This window comes from Crinia signifera, chromosome 19 (genome assembly GCF_055691185.1).
Source record: "Crinia signifera chromosome 19, ASM5569118v1, whole genome shotgun sequence".
In the NCBI taxonomy this organism is placed as follows: domain Eukaryota; kingdom Metazoa; phylum Chordata; class Amphibia; order Anura; family Myobatrachidae; genus Crinia; species Crinia signifera.
Window position 1 is genome coordinate 83,529,577 of NC_139226.1, and position 24,067 is coordinate 83,553,643.

A 24,067-nucleotide genomic window follows, 5' to 3' on the forward strand; every position below is an offset into this window, starting at 1 on the left:
TAACCCTATGGCAGCTGTATAGTGCGTGCCTCACTGCGGCTCTGCCTGTATACAGGTAACCCTATGGCAGCTGTATAGTGCGTGCCTCACTGTGGCTCTAACTGTATACAGGCAACGCTATGGCAGCTGTATAGTGCGTGCCTCACTGCGGCTCTGCCTGTATACAGGTAACCCTATGGCAGCTGTATAGTGCGTGCCTCACTGCGGCTCTGTGTCTATACAGGTAACCTTATGGCAGCTGTATAGTGCGTGCCTCACTGCGGCTCTGCCTGTATACAGGTAACCCTATGGCAGCTGTATAGTGCGTGCCTCACTGCGGCTCTGTCTGTATACAGGTAACCCTATGGCAGCTGTATAGTGCGTGCCTCACTGCGGCTCTGCCTGTATACAGGTAACCCTATGGCAGCTGTATAGTGCGTGCCTCACTGTGGCTCTAACTGTATACAGGCAACCCTATGGCAGCTGTATAGTGCGTGCCTCACTGCGGCTCTGCCTGTATACAGGTAACCCTATGGCAGCTGTATAGTGCGTGCCTTACTGCGGCTCTGTGTCTATACAGGTAACCTTATGGCAGCTGTATAGTGCATGCCTCACTGCGGCTCTGCCTGTATACAGGTAACCCTATGGCAGCTGTATAGTGCGTGCCTCACTGCGGCTCTGTCTCTATACAGGTAACCCTATGGCAGCTGTATAGTGCGTGCCTCACTGCGGCTCTGTCTGTATACAGGTAACCCTATGGCAGCTGTTTAGTGCGTGCCTCACTGTGGGTCTAACTATACAGGCAACCCTATGGCAGCTGTATAGTGCGTGCCTCACTGCGGCTCTGCCTGTATACAGGTAACCCTATGGCAGCTGTATAGTGCGTGCCTCACTGCGGCTCTGTCTGTGTACAAGTAACCTTATGGCAGCTGTATAGTGCGTGCCTCACTGCGGCTCTGTCTGTATACAGGTAACCCTATTGCAGCTGTATAGTGTGTTCCTCACTGTGGTTCTGTCTGTATGCAGATAACCCTATGGCAGCTGTATAGTGCGTGCCTCACTGCGGCTCTGCCTGTATACAGGTAACCCTATGGCAGCTGTATAGTGCGTGCCTCACTGCGGCTCTGTGTCTATACAGGTAACCTTATGGCAGCTGTATAGTGCATGCCTCACTGCGGCTCTGCCTGTATACAGGTAACCCTATGGCAGCTGTATAGTGCGTGCCTCACTGCGGCTCTGTCTCTATACAATTAACCCTATGGCAGCTGTATAGTGCGTGCCTCACTGCGGCTCTGCCTGTATACAGGTAACCCTATGGCAGCTGTATAGTGCGTGCCTCACTGCGGCTCTGTCTGTATACAGGTAACCCTATGGCAGCTGTATAGTGCATGCCTCACTGCGGCTCTGCCTGTATACAGGTAACCCTATGGCAGCTGTATAGTACGTGCCTCACTGCGGCTCTGTCTCTTTACAGGTAACCCTATGGCAGCTGTATAGTGCGTGCCTCACTGCGGCTCTGTCTGTATACAGGTAACCCTATGGCAGCTGTATAGTGCGTGCCTCACTGCGGCTCTGCCTGTATACAGGTAACGCTATGGCAGCTGTATAGTGCGTGCCTCACTGCGGCTCTGCCTGTATACAGGTAACCCTATGGCAGCTGTATAGTGCGTGCCTCACTGCGGCTCTGTGTCTATACAGGTAACCCTATGGCAGCTGTATAGTGCGTGCCTCACTGCGGCTCTGTCTGTATACAGGTAACCCTATTTCAGCTGTATAGTGCATGCCTCACTGCGGCTCTGCCTGTATACAGGTAACCCTATGGCAGCTGTATAGTGCGTGCCTCACTGTGGGTCTAACTGTATACAGGCAACCCTATGGTAGCTGTATAGTGCGTGCCTCACTGCGGCTCTGTGTCTATACAGGTAACCTTATGGCAGCTGTATAGTGCGTGCCTCACTGCGGCTCTGTCTGTATACAAGTAACCTTATGGCAGCTGTATAGTGCGTGCCTCACTGCGGCTTTGTCTGTATACAGGTAACCCTATGGCAGCTGTATAGTGCGTGCCTCACTGCGGCTCTGCCTGTATACAGGTAACCCTATGGCAGCTGTATAGAGCGTGCCTCACTGTGGCTCTAACTGTATACAGGTAACCCTATAGCAGCTGTATAGTGCATGCCTCACTGCGGCTCTGTCTGTATACAGGTAACCCTATGGCAGCTGTATAGTGCGTGCCTCACTGCAGCTCTGTGTCTATACAGGTAACCTTATGGCAGCTGTATAGTGCGTGCCTCACTGCGGCTCTGCCTGTATACAGGTAACCCTATGGCAGCTGTATAGTGCGTGCCTCACTGCGGCTCTGTCTGTATACAGGTAACCCTATAGCAGCTGTATAGTGCATGCCTCACTGCGGCTCTGTCTGTATACAGGTAACCCTATGGCAGCTGTATAGTGCATGCCTCACTGCGGCTCTGTCTCTATACAGGTAACCCTATGGCAGCTGTATAGTGCGTGCCTCACTGCGGCTCTGTCTGTATACAGGTAACCCTATGGCAGCTGTATAGTGCGTGCCTCACTGCGGCTCTGTCTGTAAACAGGTAACCCTATGGCAGCTGTATAGTGCGTGCCTCACTGCGGCTCTGTCTGTATACAAGTAACCTTATGGCAGCTGTATAGTGCGTGCCTCACTGCGGCTCTGTCTGTATACAGGTAACCCTATGGCAGCTGTATAGTGTGTTCCTCACTGTGGTTCTGTCTGTATGCAGATAACCCTATGGCAGCTGTATAGTGCGTGCCTCACTGCGGCTCTGCCTGTATACAGGTAACGCTATGGCAGCTGTATAGTGCGTGCCTCACTGCGGCTCTGCCTGTATACAGGTAACCCTATGGCGGCTGTAATGTGCGTGCCTCACTGCGGCTCTGTCTCTAAACAGGTAACCCTATGGCCAGGGGCGCTGGAACGTTTTTAGGTTGGGGGGGGGGCAAGATATAATCTCATTTTGGCGCCCCCTAAATTGCTATATGTTACCCCCGGGCACTATACACACTGGCAGCGGCATATACACGTGGGCATTATACACAGGGCAGCGGCATATATGCATGGGCATTATACACAGGGCAGCGGCATATATGCTTGGGCATTATACACAAGGCAGCGGCATTTACGCATGGGCATTATACACAAGGCAGCGGCATATACACGTGGGCATTATACACAGGGCAGCGGCATATATGCGTGGGCATTATACACAGGGCAGCGGCATATATGCGTGGGCATTATACACAAGGCAGCGGCATATACACGTGGGCATTATACACAGGGCAGCGGCATATACACGTGGGCATTATACACAGGGCAGCGGCATATACACGTGGGCATTATACACAAGGCAGCGGCATATACACGTGGGCATTATACACAGGGCAGCGGCATATACATGTGGCCAGGACACCAGGAGGTAGAGATTGGCAGGGAGAGCTGGCAGCAGCCTCTGCGTAAGCAGCGGGTTCCGTGGCTGGTTATCCTTTCAGGAGCACTTACGGCAGCCTCGGGTGCCCCATTTAGCAGACACATAAGCAGATGGCCCCGCGGTGGGTTATACGGTTCAATTTAACAGCCAGCCCAGTGGCAGCCACCAGACTGGTGCACAACTCTCCCGGCTGCCGCTGTATCAGAGAAGATCTGCAGCGCGACAAGATGCCCCCAGTAGTGCCCTGATGCCCCCAGTAGTGCCCTGATGCCCCCAGTAGTGCCCTGATGCCCCCAGTAGTGCCCTTCACAAGATGCCCCCAGTAGTGCCCTGATGCCAGCAGTAAGACACATACAGTATAATACCCCCCAGCAGCAGTAATACTCACCACCGCTGCCTGGCCTCTTCTTTTGCTGCCTCCTTACTTATTGGGGGGAGAAGTTGAGGTCGCTCTTCTCCCACCACACTGGGTGACCCCAGCAGGCATTTGAAATCTGGCGCCAGCTCGTGAGCCAGGCAGCCAATCACTGACCCCGGCGTCAGGCACCCGCGCTCCAATTGGCGGCACATTAAAAATACAGAATATACCTCCCGAGTCCCTACAGCGTCAGCCAGGCTCAGCTGTGCTGTCCCTGCAAGCTGTTTGGCCGGATCTCACTGCGGCCAGTTAAAGCACTTGCCATTCCGTCCCCGCTGAGCTGATCACAGCGCTGACACGCCGCTGCCCTGAGTGGGAGAGGAGGCGGGGAGAGCAGGTACATGGAGAGCTGCAGCGTGTCAGTGTTTACAGCTGACAGCCGCTCACACCAGAGAAGGTGAGCCTGTCAGCATGGCGTGGGGGCGGGGCGTAGCTGGAAGCGCTTACACGCTGCGCTGAGAGGCTGCTCCGTTCTGACCCATGGCGACCTGGCCCCCGGGTTTTGTCGAGCCCTGGATTAATCAGTAATATAGGCGGACATGCGGGAGGCTGGATCAAGCTTAATCAGCCCACCGCCCGCCCGCCTATATTACTGATTAATCAGCCGCCCGCCCGCACAGCTGCTTTAGCGCCTCAGTAATTTTGGGGGGGGGCAAGCTGCCCCCTCGCCCCCCCTGTTCCGGCGCCACTGCCTATGGCAGCTGTATAGTGCGTGCCTCACTGCGGCTCTGTCTCTATACAGGTAACCCTATGGCAGCTGTATAGTGCGTGCCTCACTGCGGCTCTGTCTCTATACAGGTAACCCTATGGCAGCTGTATAGTGCGTGCCTCACTGCGGCTCTGTCTGTGTACATGTAATGCTATGGCAGCTATATAGTGTGTTCCTCACTGCGGCTCTGTCTCTATACAGGTAACCCTATGGCAGCTGTATAGTGCGTGCCTCACTGCGGCTCTGTCTCTATACAGGTAACCCTATGGCAGCTGTATAGTGCGTGCCTCACTGCGGCTCTGTCTGTGTACATGTAATGCTATGGCAGCTATATAGTGTGTTGCTCACTGCAGCTCTGTCTCTATACAGGTAACCCTATGGCAGCTGTATAGCATACCTCCCAACATGACCCTCTCCATGAGGGACAAAATGCTCTGCTCCTGGACTTCCCTCTTAATGTAGGATTACCATCACCTGTGGTGACACACCTTTCTTATCAATGAACCTGTTCAACACAGGTGATGGCAATCATACATTAATAGGGAAGTCCAGGGGCAGAGCATTGTGTCCCTCCTGGAGAGGGTCATGTTGGGAGGTATGGTATAGTGCGTGCCTCACTGCGGCTCTGTCTGTGTACATGTAATGCTATGGCAGCTGTATAGTGCGTTCGTCACTGCGGCTCTGTCTCTATACAGGTAACCCTATGGCAGCTGTATAGTGCGTGCCTCCCCTACAGCCTCCCTTTGTGAGTGCTGTCATTTTATTTCTGACGAGGATTTGTTAAGTGTTTTTTATTACTGCTTTATACACACTTTGTTACATTCCATTTATGTGAGAATTATTTTTATTGTCTGGTTGTTAAACCTTGCACAGGATACTAATTTTCATTGTCTGGTTGTTAAAGCTTGTACACTATACAAAGTTTAATTTTCTGTTAAACCTTGCGCAATATACAGAATTGCATGACATCGTTTATGCTGAAAACATTGTTCGTCATTATATTTCTCCCTTTGCCACTGATGTATACTGTAGCAAATGTCACATACATACTTTTGCCTCAAAAGGTGTCCTTTTGCCACATTTGGTTACTTGATTAGAACACAGCCAGGGTGTAATCCTGACAGGCATAGCCAGCCCTGTGCCGGGTGCACATAGTGGGTTTTCTGTGGTTTTGGCGGAGCTGTTGCACAGACTTGGTACGTGGCGCTTGTAGAGTAGCTGGCTTGATAAAGTGCCTGAGCATGAACAGCAGGAACTAGCAATAGAGGTTGACATGACCAAGAATAGTGGCAAGGAGTCTTAACACGCCAGTGGTGTTCATCAGGAACCTCCACAAGGAGGCATGGACTTATGCAGAGACCACAAGGAAACAGAACTGCCAGGTGAAGTGGACTGGATATCAGAAGAAGTGAGAAACTGAAGAATTGAGGAATATTCAAAACCAGAGAATTACCAAAAAGACTGGACCAGAGGAATAGGGAACTGCAGACCTCCACCTGGAACCCGCTACATGGAGAGAGTGGGTAGCGGCACACACGAAGCAATAACTGCCAATTTTCCAACTACTTATGTAAGGCTCACTGAGCGGTAGTTATTTGCCTCTTCCTTGCTTCCACTTTTGTGCATTGGGACTACCTGCACTATTTTCAGCACTCCATTATGTTCTATTTAGACCCACTCCTCTGTAATTTTACTTTATTACTTAATGTGATTATTATTATTATTATTATTATTATTATTAATAGCATTCATCACTGTTAGGAAGACCTCCATTTGACATGGGGAGACAGAATGCAGGTCACTAGTAAATAGCTCCTTTCTCCTATCTATAGGGTTGGTTCTGGAAGAAAGGGTTGAATGCCCTGGAAAGCATTAGCACATTGCTGGCAGCGCCGTTCTGAAAGACGACTAATGGAAACTTACTGGGAGACTTGGGCAGTGGCCATACTGGCCAATAACCACCATGATTGTGAGAAGCCTTCTCTACAGATAACACTTTTATTAGCATGACAGCGGTGAGCAGATTACGTGTTCCCTTCCGTGTGATGCCACCAGGATCATTATTTCCATTGCCAAGGAACAATGAGATACTTCTGACTTTGCTGCAGGAGAGGCAGAAGCTGCAGAGAAGTCCCAGATAACATTCTACTGTCTTCTGCACTTATAAAGCACCAATGCAAGTATTCTAACCAGTATCTGTCTGTATGATATCCCAAACAACCTATATGGGAGTACCTTGGTGTTGGCTGCCCCTCTAACTTGTCCTCTCCTTGGCCCTTATTCTGGTTGGTGCGGCCGGATCCGAATATGCGGCCAGGACCGTGCGTGCGAAACCCCGCCTTCCATACGGATCACCAACTCCGTCCGTACGCGGTAAGAAGCTGGCTGAACGGACCGCACGTGTATTTTTCATGGAATACGCCTCCTCCATCTCAGGGAACCTCCCCCATCATTCGATGGTCGCAGACCATCGAATGCAGGACCGAGTGGTCCACCAGCTCCCGCAACCTCAGACCACACGGACATTTTTCCGTACAAAAGCATGGATCTGGGCGGGCAGCTGACATCCGGCGTATGTCATATGTCCGCCCCCTACACATACGTCACGACTGCATTACCATACGTACGCCCAGCGTTTGCATGGGAACGCCCATGAAACGCGGGGCGTATGCATATGGCAATGAACCCAAATAGCCCTTCACGCCCCTCTCCACCCCCTGTTCGGAGTGTTCACATTTCATGCGGGATTTGGCCGTGCGCCCCGCTCGCACATGCGCAGAGACGCCTCTGCACATGCGCAGACACAAAACATCGGCGGCACGAACGCACGCGGATATTACCGCACCAACCAGAATAAGGGCCCTTGTTGTTCCATGCGAGGCCCTAGGTCCTTAACTCGTGAACACATAACTGCGAGGTCTCTGGAAGGAACAGGCTCCTTGGAGATCTCATATTGTAATAGTTTATGTTTGGAATTATGCCTCAGAGGTTCCGTTTCCCTCCAGGAATCCTCTGTAGTCCTCTCAACAGATAGAAAACATAGGGCAGATAAAAACACCATTGAATCTGGCATTTAAAAATAATTCCCACTGTTGCATAAAGAAGGAAATTTTCATTAAACAGCACATTTTTCACGTTTTACATGCGCGGGAAATATCACATCTTGAACTGTATATACATTTTTGTTTATAAAAGAGCTTTTTTATATATTTTTATTAAATCACTTTTGGAAATATGAACCTAGGTTAGTTATGGACAAAGTGTTACTCACCAAACACCCCTGACATGCGTGCCTTCTTCCCCCACTGTACCTCTGCACATTTACCATGGTTACACTATAAAACACCTTACACACCTTTATTCTAAGGTTCAAATCCAGTTTGTTTTAAGTAAACTGTAACACACAATAACCTTCCTTATTGTTACAATAACCTGCTTTAATGGCAACTGCAACGCACAATAACCTTCCTTATTGTTACAATAACCTGCTTAATGGTAACTGCAACACACAATAAACTGTGTTATTGTACCTGTAATGTGCAAAAATATACATAGGTCTATAAGCATTAGGTCGACACCACTAGGTCGACATGCATGAACGTCGACATGACTGAAGGTCGACATGGGGTTAAGTCGACATGGTTATTAGGTTAACACAAGCATTAGGTTGAAATGGGGAAGGTCGACAGTCAAAAGGTCGACTTGGGGTTTTTTTCACTTTTTTTTAGTCAATATGTGCCGACAGGTAGTATTTCATGCCCTACCATCCACTACGGCGTGGTGGGAGAATAAAATAGCATGACGAGGGTAGCGAGGCACCGCGCCCGAAGCATGGCGAGCGCAGTGGTGCACTTTTTGATTACCCATGTCGACTGTCAATATTCTAGTAAAAAAAAGGTGAAAAACCCTATGTCGACCTTTTGACATAATGCTTGTGTCGACCTAAGGACCGTTTTGACCGAACCGTGTCGACCTAAGCCCTTCAGTCATGTCAAGCTTCATGCATCTCGACCTAGTGGTGTCAACCTAATGCTTGTCGACTTAGGCTCTGTTAATCCAATGATCCATATCCGTTGTCTCTGTGAGCTGGCCATCCTGGAGGCACCGCTTACTTCCTTGCAAATTGGGACCAGTGCACCCTCAAATTGGGGCTGTTCTGCTGAAGTCGTGACTGTCCCTCCGTCCTTCTTACGCAACACTTCTCTGCACAACTTACACGCACTCACTGTCTCTCCGCACATGTTACATCCCCCCCTCCTGCAGTGCACATGGTTTTGTTCATTTGAGAAGTAATTTGAACCAGAATAAGGGCCATTGTCTTAAATTTACCATTGTTCATTTAAACAAAGCAGGCGAATTAAGTGCAGTGACTATTTTGGTTTACATCACTGAGTGAGCAAAAACCAACATTCACCCTTAAAAACAGACAGAAGGACTATACAGTGAAGTTAACATCAATAAAAAAAGGTACTTGTGTATTATCACGGCGCCCAATTAGCATACATACGGCACCGCAGGCAAATCGCACCGCATGCGTGCGATTCGATCGCGTGCGATGCGATCGCATGCGATGCGATTTTCCTATGTAATTTATTTACTGGTCTTTTTTTGCTCCGGGCGGTGCAATGCGATTATTGCATGGCGTTCGCATGCAATTTTATAGGGTGCAATGCCATTTACTTTACTATACACTTATATGAGATGCAATGAGATTGAGGCACCCCTCCACTATCCTCGCCACCCCGAAGCATGGCGAGTGGCGGTGGAATGCATCCTCCCAACCTTTTCATACCCCCACTATCCACGTCGGAGTGGAGTTGATTTTATATAGAGCCCGAAGCGTGGTGAGCGCAGCGAGCCCCGCGAGGGGACGCGGATTACGTTACATGTATTCCGTGTCCGCTCGCCACACTATATAAAATAAACTCCACGCCGACGTGGAGGTCGGGAGGACGCGTTACGCCCCCTTCGCGGGGCTCGCTGCGCTCGCCACGCTTCGGGGTGGCATGGATAGTGGGGGGGTGCCTCAATCTCATTGCATCTCATATAAGTGTATAGTAAAGTAAATCGCACCGCCTGGGGCAAAAAAGAGCAGTGAATAAATTACATAGGAAAATTGCATTGCATGCGATTGCACGCAAAAACCTCATGCGATGCGATTTTCTTATGCAGAATCGCCCGCTAAGCAATTTGCTTAGTGGGCGCCGTGATAATACACAAGTACCAAAAAACCTTACCCCTAAGATGTTGGACACGAGGACTCAGTTTGCGAGCCAAGGGCAAGAAGTGTACCAATTACTGCCTTTTTTATGCATATTCAATGTTTCATTTTTATTTGTAATTTTATGTGCATGTTTATTTAGTACCCATTTTATTGTACAATTGATTCCCCCAGGGGGTATTAGAATGTGGTGTGTGACCCACAGTAAAGAAGTTTAATGATAGTATTAAATATTGTTCATTAAATATTGTTTTTTCATTTAAATCAGTTGTGTGTTTGTGATTTAAAGCGCCACTTGGATCTTTTTCTGTTTTTCTACTTTATTGGGGGCAGGCAATCCCTCACCCAAGTGGCTGCTGAATTACAAACTAACCTCTCTAAAAATAAAGACGCCAATGTTTAACATGCAACAAAGTAAAACTCACCCAAATCTAATTCTCTCTGCACCTGTTACATCTGACCCCTGCAGTGGTTTTGTCCATTAAAGGACTTTGCTTTTGCGCCCCTAGTGTTATATTATGTATAACATATAATAATAATAATACTACATATAACAGATACATACATAAATCTCTTGGTCCTCGAGTTGCAGCTGGAACATTACTGAGCAGGAAAAGTGGGTGATGGAATTTCTTTTTAGTCAGCTATAAAGTAATAAAGTAAGCAAATATTTACCAGGCAAATATGTAATGACTCTTGTATAAGTCATATTTATCTATGGCCCTGTAATACTAATGTGACCATCCCTTGGGCTGACTCACACCCCATTCCCACCAGTCTGTCACTCTGGGCTGCCCGAGGAAGGGGGGGTCTCTGTGGCTGTAAACACTGGCGCCCTCCCTGTTCCGCACTGTAAAACAGTCATTGGTTTCCATGAGTTCAAGAGAAATAAAACCCATCCTTGAATTTATTACTGTCTGACATGGTCACCCTCTTCTACCACATGGGGCAGTATCACGTATGTGCTTTTATGTCCAAAATAAGGTGATTATGATGATTACATTGGGAAGTGCTTTATAAACATATATTCCAATTCAGCTGTAATTACTAGTAGAAGGACAGTAAGAGCGTCCTATAACTGCAGCGTTAGGAGCCCTGGATCCTACCATTGAGGCAGTGTCTGGACTGGTTTTGTCCCACAGTATAACTTCTTCTATGGCTCTAACGCTTAGTGTCAGTGCCTACATTGGTTCTCTGTCTTTTACTGAGTTTAATACAAAATGTTATTACTAACATCAGCAAAACCACACCAGCGTAATAGGGCCAATTAAGACTCGATTGAAAAGCACATTTTTTAGCAAACGGACAAATTCATGCTGCGCTGCAGGGGAGCAGATGTAACATGTGCAAAAAGAGATATAGGGCCTACACATGTAGCGATCCTCATACATTCTCTAAGTAATCTCACTACATTGGTTAGAAAATACACATACATCGCTCCGTGTGTAGGGGCACAGTGATAGCAATACGCAGGCCGCGCGTCGCTTTCGCCCCAGTGATTAATATCCAGCATGCTGGATAAATCTATAATCATCGGTGTCAGGGCCAGTGGTCTCACGGAGACCACTGGCCCTGACAGATCGCTCAGCGACACATCACTGTGCAGCGCTGTGTGCTGAGCATTCGAAGCGATCTAGCAACGCTCAGAACGCTCATCTGTGTAGGTCCCATTAGATTTGGGTGAGTTATTTTGTTTTTGTGCAGGGCAAATACTGGCTGCTTTATTAATCTGCAAAAACCAAGGCCTCTTTTCCAGTACTGCAGGACCTTAAAAAGCAAAGGGTCTATGTACAGCTCATCACCATGTAACCCTGAATGTCAGTAATGGCGCCTATTACAGCGATTAGCAATGTCATTTTATCAGGACTAATTATTAAATGATCTTGTTGGGGCAGATAAGAGAATGTGCGGTGAGTGGAAAAAGGTGATGCGTTTACTCTATGACTTTACTGCCGGCGGCTGCTTACAATTCGCCTGGCAGGTACCTGTGATCTGTGCGGATTACCATTTCTGCTTGGTGTCACTGAGAACAAGAGATTCCTAATCTCTGCTTCTCAATGGAAAGCTTGTTCTGATTGGCAACATGTAGCTACTGGCAAGAATGGGCTAAGTCATTGTACAGAGTGGAGGATGATAAATGCGACATGGAAACAGACAGTGCCAGGCTAATTCTTCCTGTGAGTGATATCTCTATGCCACAGCACGTAGTGACCCTCCAGTGAATTCAGCACCAGCCTGACACTCAGAGACACCAGGTGCCCCTATATTGCCCCATTATAACCCATTCCCCATACAGCAGTGGGAGACTCCTGATCTTATTAAGGATCTCCCATACATTGTAGAGGAACACTATCAATTGGGGGACAGATTAAGGACCGTCCCCAGTGCTTCTTATCCAGACTGTTATGATAACCATATTTGTTTTCATGACGGAAAAGAATATTTAAAAAAATGTTATGCATAAAAGATTTTAAAAAGTTCTGTGAATAAAGTATTTCTGGATTTTTCTGCTTTTTCCAAGCTCAGAATAGTGGCGGGAAGTGTTACTGTAGGTGATCCTGGCCGAGGACAGTGTCTCGGTCGACAGTCAATACCACTATTGGTCGACATGCAAAAGTTCAACATGGTTTAAAAGGTCGATATGCATTATGTCGACATTGACAAAAGGTAGACATCAATAGTTCAAAATGGCAATGGTTGCAACATGGTCAACGCAGCGGTGTAGCTAGGTGCCATGGTGCCCGGAACAAGGGCATGTTTCGCGCGCCCCCCCCCCCCCCCCCCATCCACGAAACCCATATATATATATATATATATATATATATATATATATATATATATATGAAAAAAAGGTGAGATGGGCGCCTATAGTGCAGTAAATCCTTAACAAATTTTGTCTCCCTTCACCACATGAAGACAGACACCCCCCCAATTTAAAGGTGTACCGTGTAGGGTGGTTATCCACCACTGTTCAATGAGCGTCTTTAACAAGAAGATCCTGGAGCCTCTGCAAACCAATCTAAAGGAAAAATCCTCCGCAATTCACTCCGCCATATAATGTATGGCATATACATGTAGGGAGAGAGTGCAGGAGAAAAAAAGGACTAGTGTAATACGTTCAACACAGTTTATTTGCACCGCAAAACACAATAAAAAATCCGTACAATGTATAAAAACAAATAGGGCTTATCTGGTGGTGGTGTACATAAACGGATCTCATCCATCCAACACAGTCATAGCCAGTGGTCCCTCTCAACGCGTTTCATCCCTCTGGACTTCCTCAGGAGAGTGGAAGTCCAGAGGGATGAACCTCGTGAGGGCAGTGTGGCGAACCGCCGGTGAGTATCTTCCAGCGAGGCAGTTAAAAAAACAGAAAAAATTGTAGGAAAGAGAAATTACAGAAAGGAAAGGAAATAGAGATAGAATGAATGAAGGAAGGAAGGGGTGACCTACGACCAGGGTAAAACAACAAAAGGGGAATGAATAATTCTAAAAGCCCCCATACACTGAGGCAATTTGGTCCGATTTCGGCCAATTGCGACCAATTGGCCCGTTAAATCGGACCAAATTGTCCGTCCCTGACACGCCATTGGGTCCGATGCACGGTCCCATGCGCATCGGACCCGACCAGGTGGACCGTCAGGCTGTCCGACCACCCATTCCTCCTGGTGACGAGGCAGGCGGGAAGCAGGGCGCATGTGACCCATCACAATGGATCGCATACGTCCCTGCCACCGGGAGGCTGTCGGGTGTCCGTACAATGCTGCGAGACATCGCAGGCAGTGTATGGGCACCTTAAGATGTTAGATTTAGAAGAAAATTAAATAGATAAGAAAGGGGACGTTGGGGATATGTAGAGGATGAAAGCCTTTTTTTAAAACCAAGTGTGGGGGGGGGGGGGGGGTACCCTGAGAAGTCAACCAAGGGGCCCATGTTTTATTACAAGTTTTAAAGGAGTTACGTATAATAGCCGTAATATGCTCCATTTTATAGACATACCAGATAGGAGACATAATCGCTTGCAAAGGGGCTGGAGTGGGCTTTTACCAGTCAGTCGCAATTTGAGATGTCATAGCCGATTTTATATGCCGGAATAGTTTATTTTGGTGGCGGGTACACAATTCTTTATTCTCATACGTCTGTAGAGTGACCCATGTCACACACGTGTTCAAGTTGACAAATGTCGACATAGGCAACAACAAAAATTGTGAAAACTCATGTTGACATCACACTGTGTTGACCATTCCCATCCACACCTGTTACTGACAGTGGGAACGTATACACACAAGTGAAGAGCTTTAATAGAGATGCACTACAGAACTGAAAATATTCCTATTATTTAAAATCAGTGGCATCAATTTAATTCAGCACGCTGCTAACTTCAACTAGCGGATTTCTGCTGGTGCAGGCAGCGATCCAACAAAACTAGGTGCACAATGCTGTATTGTGCCCTAGCATGGAGCATGCAGCATCGCGGCAGACACTTAAGTTGCGCAATGCTGTTTCTCGCGGATAAACGCCTGTCACTGCCGACATTCGCCAACATAACAGCGTGCTGATTTGAACAGCTCTGCAAGCTCGCTCCTGGCGTAATTCAGTGTGCATAGAAAAAGTAACAGGACTTCATCAGAGGACGGCCTCACACATGCGTGCTGAGCTGTACGCATACGTAGTCTATCAATAACCATCTTCTGTGCGATTGACTCTGAATTAGGCCCATAGAAAGCAGAATGAACTAGAACAGATGACAAGAGCGGCAGGTATAGTGATAAGGGAGATGGAAGAACACGACTTTTATGATTCAGGAAGCAGGTTAAATATAGAGTATAAATATAGCATGATGAGAGCGAGGTGGGATAATAAGAAAAGAGAGCAGTTATTGGATGATGTGAGGTAAAAGGAAGAAAGGGATTAGAGGGAGCACAGATCAATGGAGTGTGAAAGATAAAAAGCCTGTCTAGCATAGCAGAGAGGCGGAGCAAGCAGAGATTGTAGGACGCTATAGGCTGAGGGTTATCGGTACGGATCCGTGTTTTATAGACAGCTAAAGGGTGATAAGCTCTTAGTACACAGAACTCCCATAAAAACAAATTGTAGTTACTGTGTGCAAACCCTTACCACCTGGCCGGAACTAAGTCGAAGGATATACGTGAAGAATTTTATATGCACATTTTTGTTTGCAGGAAAATATTTGTTTAGTATGCAAATCCTGGTTATATAACATTATACAGTGTTATATGGAGATCCTGTTTTATATGTGGCACAATATATGAGTAATATACCTGGCCTAATTTAATCGCAGTATGATATATATTTGTTATATGCCTTATGTGTTTGCTTCAAAGTGTGAGCTGAGACACGACTCCTTCTGCGTCTTTTGCTGCAGTCCCGTCTGCGTCTGAACATATCCTTTCCCTGGTGTAAATCCGCATGTACTGTACTAAAGTGTAAGGACTGAGACATGTCTCTCATCTGCTTGATTGTCTTCAGTGCATTTATCCACTGCAGCCTGGTGCAGCAGAAGGCATGTGAATAATCAAACAGAACAGCAGCGAGGAACTTGTGTGGGCAAGGTGGGAGTGTCACCTGCCTGTCACTCTTGGAGGGGAGGATAAGTCTTAGGCAGTGGTTCCCAAACATTTTCATCGCGCCCCTGAGAATCAGAATTTTTTTCACGGCACCCCAAGGGCAAAAGTTTCTCATTGATAACATCAGAAAAAAATATTAAATTAAGTAAACTGTGTTTATATGTCATCCTTAGGGTCAATTATGTTGTAATGGACAGGATTCACTTCTGGTTGTACATAATTTGACTATTACATTGGTCATAAATAATATGAATTGGTCCTGGACCATCAAACCAGGGCACCCCAGCAAGTCCTCCAGGGCACCCCAGGGTGCCACGGCAAACAGTTTGGGAACCACTGGTCTAAAGTATAAAAAGACTGTTTGGGGGATTTTTCTTGCTGACTGTTGCCGGAGAAGCTAGCCGAATACTAACAAGAAGGTCTTAAGCCATTTAGGAGGAGTTGGGACCTTTGATAGTGCCTTGTATGAACACTAAACCCTGTACACACTACATGAGATTTTAAAATCTATCTCTCACAAGGGAAGGGACCTTCTGAGCGATAGCTATCATATGTTTAGTGTGTTCACAATGTCAATAACGATGCACACTGTAATTTGCAAGCAAATTAAAGCTGCCTGCACGAATGCCTACCCCCATCGCTGGACACCAAATGTCACTGTTTTTGCATAAACATCCATTCGCAGCCTTGAGTGCAGGCCTAAAATCATTCAATGGTCACCAACCATCGAATGATTTCTCAAGCATTCGCTAATCTAAGTCACTCTCCGTTGATGTCAGCTGCCTGCCACCCGTTCCCATGGGGACGCCCAGCATTTTCTTGGGCACACCCAGGCTTTTCAGGGGTATGGCCAGGAAATGCTGGGTGTTCGAACGTCCCATCACACCTCCTGCACGCCCTCCCCTCCCTCTGTAAGTCTCAGAGGGTGCACGTAAAGAAGACCTACACATGCGCAGATCTTTAACAGCGGTCCCCTTTGCAAATTTGGGTACTTGTTTCCTAGAACGGCCACCATCGGGGGTAATCGTGTACCTTAACTTAAGGTACACGATTACCCCCGATGGACCCAATTTCCTTTGAAATCAGGTCCATTTTGCCGGCAAAGGCAAAATCGGGTCCATCGCATCGGTCGGGTGCATTAACATGGCACGCGACGCGACCGACGCGTTGCACCCAATTTTGCCATAGGGTTCAATGTTAAAATATTTTTAACATTGAAATCGGGAAAAAAATGGGAAATGGGCCAATATGGCCCATTTCTCATTGTATATGCCCCCCCCCCTCATTGTGAACGTCACCCCACGATTGACGCCAACCCGAAGCGTGGCGAGCGTAGCGAGCCCGCGTGGGGCGGCGGTACACGTCCTCTGACTTTTTCATACCCCAAGGCCGTAACTAGGGGGGGCTGGGGTGGTCATGCGCACCGGGCGCTGCATGTGAGGGGCGCTGTTGAGCCGGGCAGCAGGGGTCCGAGAACAGGCAGCGGGCATCCGGGCGACGGGCGTAGCGGCAGCTTGAAGCAAGCTACGCTATTTGCCCGGCGGGAAGTAGATTTTGAAAAGTCTTGCCGGACGCTGATTGGCTGAATTCTCTCAGCCAATTAGCATCCGGCAAGTCAAAATCAGCAGCGATTCCCGCCGCCAGGCAAGTAGCGTACAAGGAATAAAGCCGCCGCGGCGCTGCCCGTCCCTGGACCCCGCTGCCCATCCCCCTGCTGCCTGGACTGGAATCCACGCTGCCTGGTCCGGAACCCCCGCTGCCTGGTCTGGAACCCCCTGCTGCCTGTCCCTGGACCCCGCTGCCCGTTCCCCTGCTGCCTGGTCCGGAACCCCCGCTGCCTGTCCCTGGACCCCGCTGCCCGTCCCGGGACCCCGCTATGTGGGCGCAGGGTCTGCTCAGCCTCCGGTGCCAGGGGCAAGGCAGTCATTTGCCCCCCCCCCAGTCAGAGGGGGGGAGACCAAATGACTGCCTTGCCCCGGGCGCCGGAAACCCTAGTTTCGGCCCTACATACCCCTACTATCCACGTCGGCGTGGAGTTGAGAATATAAAGTGTGGCGAGCGCAGTGAGCCACCGAGCCCGAAGCGTGGCGAGCGCACGCGTATACCTGTGAAGTTATACGCGTCCCCTCGCGGGGCGCGCTGCGCTCGCCACGCTTCGGGCTCGGTGGCTCGCTGCGCTCGCCACACTTTATATTCTCAACTCCACGCTGACGTGGATAGTAGGGGTATGAAAAGGTCGGAGGACACGTACCGCCGCCCCTCGCGGGCTCGCTACGCTCGCCACGCTTCGGGTTGGCGGCAATCGTGGGGTGGCGTTGAGGGGATTAAAATTGGGATCTGGGGATAATTTTACATTTAATCCAATGTAAAATAGGGTCCCAGGGACCCTATTCACATTTCAATCAATGTAAAAATCGGGACCATCGCGTCGGTCGCATCGCATGCGATTTGGTCACATGCGATGCGATCGATGCAATGCGACCGACCCGATCAACATCGGTGTGGCCGTTCTAGGAAACAAGTACCCAAATTTGCAATGGGGCAAACCAAATAGAATGAGGGCCTGAGTCCCAGACTGTACCAGGTGGTGGTAGGTAGAGTATATTAGACACTGAGACCCTAAGAATTATTTATTTGGGGGATCCTGCCCACATTGCATTTCTTGGACTGTTCCGGACCAGCCTCAGATGCCTTTTTGGATCTTTAACCCTTGCATCAAGGATTTCAGCAACCACAGCTGCAGTGTACTCCCTTATTGTAGGATGGTTACTCTGCCCCATTTATCCAGGCTTTGAGTCCCTAGGAGCAGGGATGCCGAGAGGAGGGGCAGGTACTATTTACCCGGGCCCGGCGTTCATGATTCATAATTGATTTTTATTATTTACACATTGGTTAGCACTGCTATTCCCAATCTTGCATCTATTTATTTACAGTTCAGGCCTGACTAGCAGCTGCTAGTGTCTCAACTCATGTCAAAGCGCCACCTTCCCCTTTTCCCTCTTATAGGGGGAATACACATTTTTATTTTATTTGGGGGACATAAGAATAATCCGGTGTTGTGCTACTGTGGTTATACTGTATAAACATTCTACCCATTATATGTTGGTGACACCATCGCACAAATGTTTCTATTCAGAAGACCATCTCTTATATATTTAGCCAGATCTGTCACTCATCCCCTGTGTATCTAACGTTCCCGCCCAGCAGGATACACAAACCCGCCCCCCCAGAGAAAAGTGTTCTATGTGTATAAAGTTCTACACCCCCTTGACATCACCTCCCCCCGCCCAGCCAGGGCTACAGTACACGCCCACCATCCACCACAGCCACCATCCACCATTACTCCCGCACCCCCCCTCTACCACCACCCCCCCCTGGACCCCCACGACCCCCCCCATCCCGCGATTCGCGGGACCCCCGCGCCCACCCCCCCTCCCGCGATTTGCGGACCACTGCCCCCCTCCCGCGATTCATGGCACCCCCCTCCTGTGATTTGCGACCCCCCCCTCCCGCAATTCGCGCCCTCCCCTCCCGCAATTCTAGCCCCCCACGTGATTTGCGGACCCCCCCTCCAGCGATTCACGGAACCCCCCATAGCGCCCCCCCTCCCGTGATTTGCGGACCCCCTAACGCGATTCGCGGACCCCCCCTCCCGCGATTCACCCCCCCCTCACGCAATTCACGCCGCACCCCCCCCCTCCTGCGATTCGCAGCCCCCCATGACCCCCCCTCCTGCAATTCATGCCCTCTCCTGCGATTCACGGACCCCCGCACCAACCCCCCCCCTGATTCACGGAACCCCCCCGCGACCCCTCCCGCGATTCTCGGACCTTCACAACCCCCCTCCCGCAATTCACTGACCCCGACAACCCCCCTCCCGCAATTTGCAGACCCCCCTTCCCGCGATTCAAGCCCCCCAGCGCCCCCTCCCACGATTTGCAAACCCCCGCCCCCTCCCGCTAATCGCGGATCCCTGCACACCCCCCCTCCCGCAATTTGCAGACCCCCCTGACCCCTTTCCGGCAATTCCACCCCCCCAGCGGACCCCCTTGACCTCGCTCCCTCATTTCACGTACCCCCGTGACAATGGGGGATCCTGTACCGCCACAAGCAGTTGCCGCCCCTAGGTGGGAAATCCGGCCCTGGCTGCTGCGCTGCAGGTTCCCCCACTGCCAGAAGTGTCCCCACGGTCCTCTGCACCAGCGCCACAACTTTTATCAATGTTTTGCCCACATACCACTATTATACAGCCTCCTGCTCTCATGCACGCTCACTCCCTCCCAGTGGGAGAAGACGCTCACCCACGCCCGGGAGCTGCATACTGTCTCCCACCCATCGACCATCAATGATTTCAAATAATCGATGGTTTATGGCCGATGTTGAATACTTTTGCCATCAATGTGGGAGGACCAGATGGTTTCCCTACATCGATGGCAAAGGAGAACTGATCAAGTTTCACATTTTTTTAAGGTGCCGGGACACGGAGCATAGCTCCGCCCTCCACACGCGAAAGTTTTGCCACCAAGTTCTGATTGACCCACGGCCTATTGAGTCAGATATAGTGGATGACCATCGATAGCTACACCAATCGATGGTTATCCAAGTAATAGGTACTCTTTACCTAGAAGGGCGCCCATCGCGGCCATCGTGGGCATTGAATGCACTAAAAAATCGGGTGCGATGCGACCGACGCGATGCCCGCGATTTTCCCATAGGGAACAATGTTAAATGTTCCAATTGACCCGATTTTCCTGTTCAATGTCTCAATTGACCCGATTTTTCCATAGGAAACAATGTTAAATGGGCCACAGAGGCCAAATAGGCACCCTGAAGTGTGAAATGGCCCCCACAATTATTAACGCCACCCCATGATCAACGTGAACCCGAAGCGTGGCGAGGGGCGGCGGTACGCGTCCTACGACCTTTTCATACCCCCACTATCCACGTCGGCGTGGAGTTGAGAAAAGAAAGTGTGGTGAGCGCAGCGAGCCACTGAGCCCGAAGCGTGGCGAGCGCAGCGAGCCCCGCGAGGGGCCGCGGATACCTTCACAGCTATCCGCGTCCCCTCGCGGGCATCACAGCTGTCCGCGTCCCCTCGCGGGGCTCGCTGCGCTCGCCACGCTTCGGGCTCGGTGGCTCACTGTGCTCGGCACACTTTCTATTCTCAACTCCACGCCGACGTGGATAGTGGGGATATGAAAAGGTCGTAGGACGCGTACTGCCGCCCCTTGCGGGCTCGCTGCGCTCGCCACGCTTTGGGTTCACGTTGCTCGTGGGGTGTCGTTAACAATTGTGGGGCCATTTCACACTTCAGGGTGCCTATTTGGCCTCTGTGGGCCATTTAACATTGTTTCCTATGGAAAAATCGGGTCAATTGAGACATTGAACAGGAAAATCGGGTCAATTGGGACATTTAACATTGTTCCCTATGGGAAATCGCGGGCATCGCGTCGGTCGCATCGCACCCAATTTTTTAGTGCATTCAATGCCCGCGATGGCCGCGATTTTTTACTAACGATGCCCACGATCAAAATCGTGGGCGCCCTTCTAGGTAAAGAGTATCAAGTAATATGTTACTACTATCGAGGGCAAGATGCAAAATCACCATCAATGCCAACCATCAATGGCGTCTGCACCAATGCCTATCCCTACTCAGCAACAGCCAAAAACCTTTACTACCCCTCATGCCCACACACCTCTATCACTGCCCTGCCTCCTGTTCTCCTGCCCCGTAACGTCTGCCAGTGGGGACCCGCTCACCCTGTGTTGCCTTCATTCCCCTATCATGCTTTACCACCCAGCCTCCTGCTCTCATGCACCCTAACTCCCAACCCAGTAGGAGGAGACACTGACTCAGGGGCTCCATCCTGTACTCCTGTGCGGCCATGCTGGACCCTCACCCACTGGCAGAAGCTGCACAGTGTCCCCCACCCTCCTCTTTAGTCCCCCGTATGCCCACACACCCCTATCACTACCCAGCTTCCTGCTCTCCTGAACCGTAACTTCCACCACTGGGGAGTCACTGACGCTGTGTTGCCCACATACCCCTATCATGCCTCATAGCCCAGCCTCCTGCTCTCATGCACCCTAACTCCCACCCAGTAAGAGGAGACGCTGACTCAGGGCCACCGTCCTGTACTCCTGTGCTTCCACGCTGGACCCTCACCCACTGGCAGAAGCTGCACAGTGTCCCCCACCCTCCTCTTTAGTCCCCCTTATGCCCACACACCCCTATCACTACCCAGCCTCCTGTTTTCCTGTGGCGTGACCACAATACAAACGTTCACAAATTAAGGGGGCGCAGCCCCTTACGCCGGTGTGAAGAGCGCCCATAGGGCGTGATGAATCACCTAGTTATATAATACTGAGTGTAGTGCATCCGAGGCATATTAGTTCTGTACACATTCCTCCCACCAGCACTGTCCTGGGAAATTATCCCCTCAGCTACCGGAGAGCTACAGTATGTACGATCGCACACCTTAATTGTTGGGTTCCCCTGACGCCTGATGCTGTATTGGTAAAAACAGTGATATCATTGGCAGTTTCCATTACAGGAGTTTAGTACTTAATCTAACAGCGTGATGATCTGAGCGTGTAAGACCGGCACTGTCCAGCTTGGCTGTACATAGGTATGTCCAATCTTTCTATCATGCTAACATGTTGTGCAGGTCAGGATATGATCTGGGTGGTGTGCATGGGTTAGGTGCAGGGACCTGCAATCTTTGTGCACTTAGATATATCAATTCCGATAAGCAGTGTGAGCAGTGGCGGCTGCAGTGTGGGAGGGGGGTGGCTGCAGCATAGCTCAAAATAGGGGAGACACACCTACTGCCACCAACTGCTATTCCTAACTGACTCACTGGCAGCAGGTGTGGTTCCCCTATTTGAACAGAGCTGCAGCCCCCTCCGCCCCCCGCTGGTGCCGCCACTGAGTGTAAGTATTCTATAGACGCCAGTTGATTTATCTGGAATACGCTAAAATCATCTTGCGCAAATTAGAAAATGTTTCTGTGAGTGGCGTATTATTAATGGCTCCCTGTAACTTCAAACGGGCCCAGGGGAAAGGGGGTTGTACTGTATATTATTAGATTGTAATTTACACTCTAATAAAATACAACCCCCCTTTCCCCGGGCCTTGCCAAGCCTTAATCCAGCACTGGGTACAAGGATACTAAGCGTCCCTCATGTGTGGTTATGGTTAAGTAGAGCGTAGTACTGCCTCCCCCCCATACCAGAAACAGGGAACTCCATACTGTACACTTTCCGTGGGGAGTGATACCATAGCGAGTCCTCAGTGTTCAGGTGACAGTATCGCACATGTACGCAGCGTAGTTGCTGTTACATTGTTTGACGTTTGCACACCGTGGACGTTCTCAATTCCAGCAATCACCAGACATATAAATCTTTAATGCAATATAGATGAGAAGAGGCTTATAAGCATGTGTAATAGGATTAGGAATGTTTGTTCATTCTGTAAAGCTCTCCTGAGACTCCTTTGCTCACCCAGAGACATCACATTTGGAACTGACCACTTATGTGATGGGCTTAGGGCCTAATACAGACACTATAGATCTGTACTAGGTGGCCGGGTAGGAGCATGCTAATGTTGCAGGCACTGGGAGTTGTATCAAGGCGTCCATAATTGGAATCTGGTCCACCACCTGTGTACAAGCATTGCCAAAGACAACCACTTTGTAGCCATGTGATCACGCAAAGTAAGGCGCTAAAGACAATTCTATTGCACTCAGAATCACAGTTTAAGTGGTACCACGTCCCCAAGACAGTCTCAACATGCCTACACTTTGCCACCATTCCCCCATTACATCCACCAAACGTTCCCCCGACTGTCGATCTTGTTTGTCAGTCCAGACTCGAACCTCTCTGACAAGTTACGTGCCAAATTTTTTTTTTTTGCATTATTGGTCCCCCAACTAGTATTCCTGTTTATATTAGTTTGTACATGTGTTACCTTTTTTCTTTTGGTATTATATGTCCTTGTGAAAGAACCAAGACTCTAAGGGTTCTGGATGCCGACAAAAATACCGCTACAGGACTTTGACAGCTAGTAAAGCTGTAAGTTGGGTATGCCCCTTTCTATAAATAGTTCACTACAGGGTGTCTTATTGGTGGACACGGGCACTTAAAAAAATAGAAACCTTTATATGAGGATAGCACCTCCTAGCTGTGTGAGTACGGTATGCCCTCGACACCTCTTTAAAGATACCTTTATATGTGGAAGTTACTGGCGTGAGTACAGTACGCAATCCATATAGAACATCTTGATATCGTTACATAGACTCCAGTGTATATTGCTTCCCCTTTTGAATATAGACATTCTAAACTATATTCTGCATTTCTTCTTTTTTACATGGACTAATACCAACTACATGGAGAAAACAATAAGTGAATCCAATCCATCTGTGTGATAAGGATTTAGACATAATTTGGACTAATTGTGAACTTTATTATTTGGTGTGAGTGCTGTGTGATACACATAAATAATGTGTTCTGTGAAATAGTAATACTGTAGCTTGACAGACTTGACACCAACAGTTGTACACACATTAGGTTGACTGCCTGGTTACATTGCAGGTAGTCGTGTGTATGTATAATGTTACTTACAGGTGCGTGCCAGGTTTGGGTACCATACTGTATCTAGTATGTTTCCTGTTTTGCCAGTTGATA

General features: G+C 49.2%; 1 protein-coding gene across 4 annotated transcripts in view; it reads left to right on the forward strand.

The window, feature by feature from the left end:
* Positions 1–24,067, forward strand: part of LOC146042687 (CMP-N-acetylneuraminate-beta-galactosamide-alpha-2,3-sialyltransferase 4-like) — a 158,431-nt gene that overhangs the window by 48,816 nt on the left and 85,548 nt on the right. The window contains exons 1-2 of one of the 4 annotated variants that reach the window (XM_083162825.1): positions 4,083–4,201; positions 6,406–6,749. The exons of 2 other annotated variants lie outside the window; for them this stretch is intronic. The gene's annotated coding sequence lies outside the window, so the exon portion shown is untranslated. Of the gene's footprint in view, positions 1–4,082; positions 4,202–6,405; positions 6,750–24,067 lie in introns of those variants that run through there. One more of the 4 variants, XM_083162824.1, reaches the window with a different exon arrangement.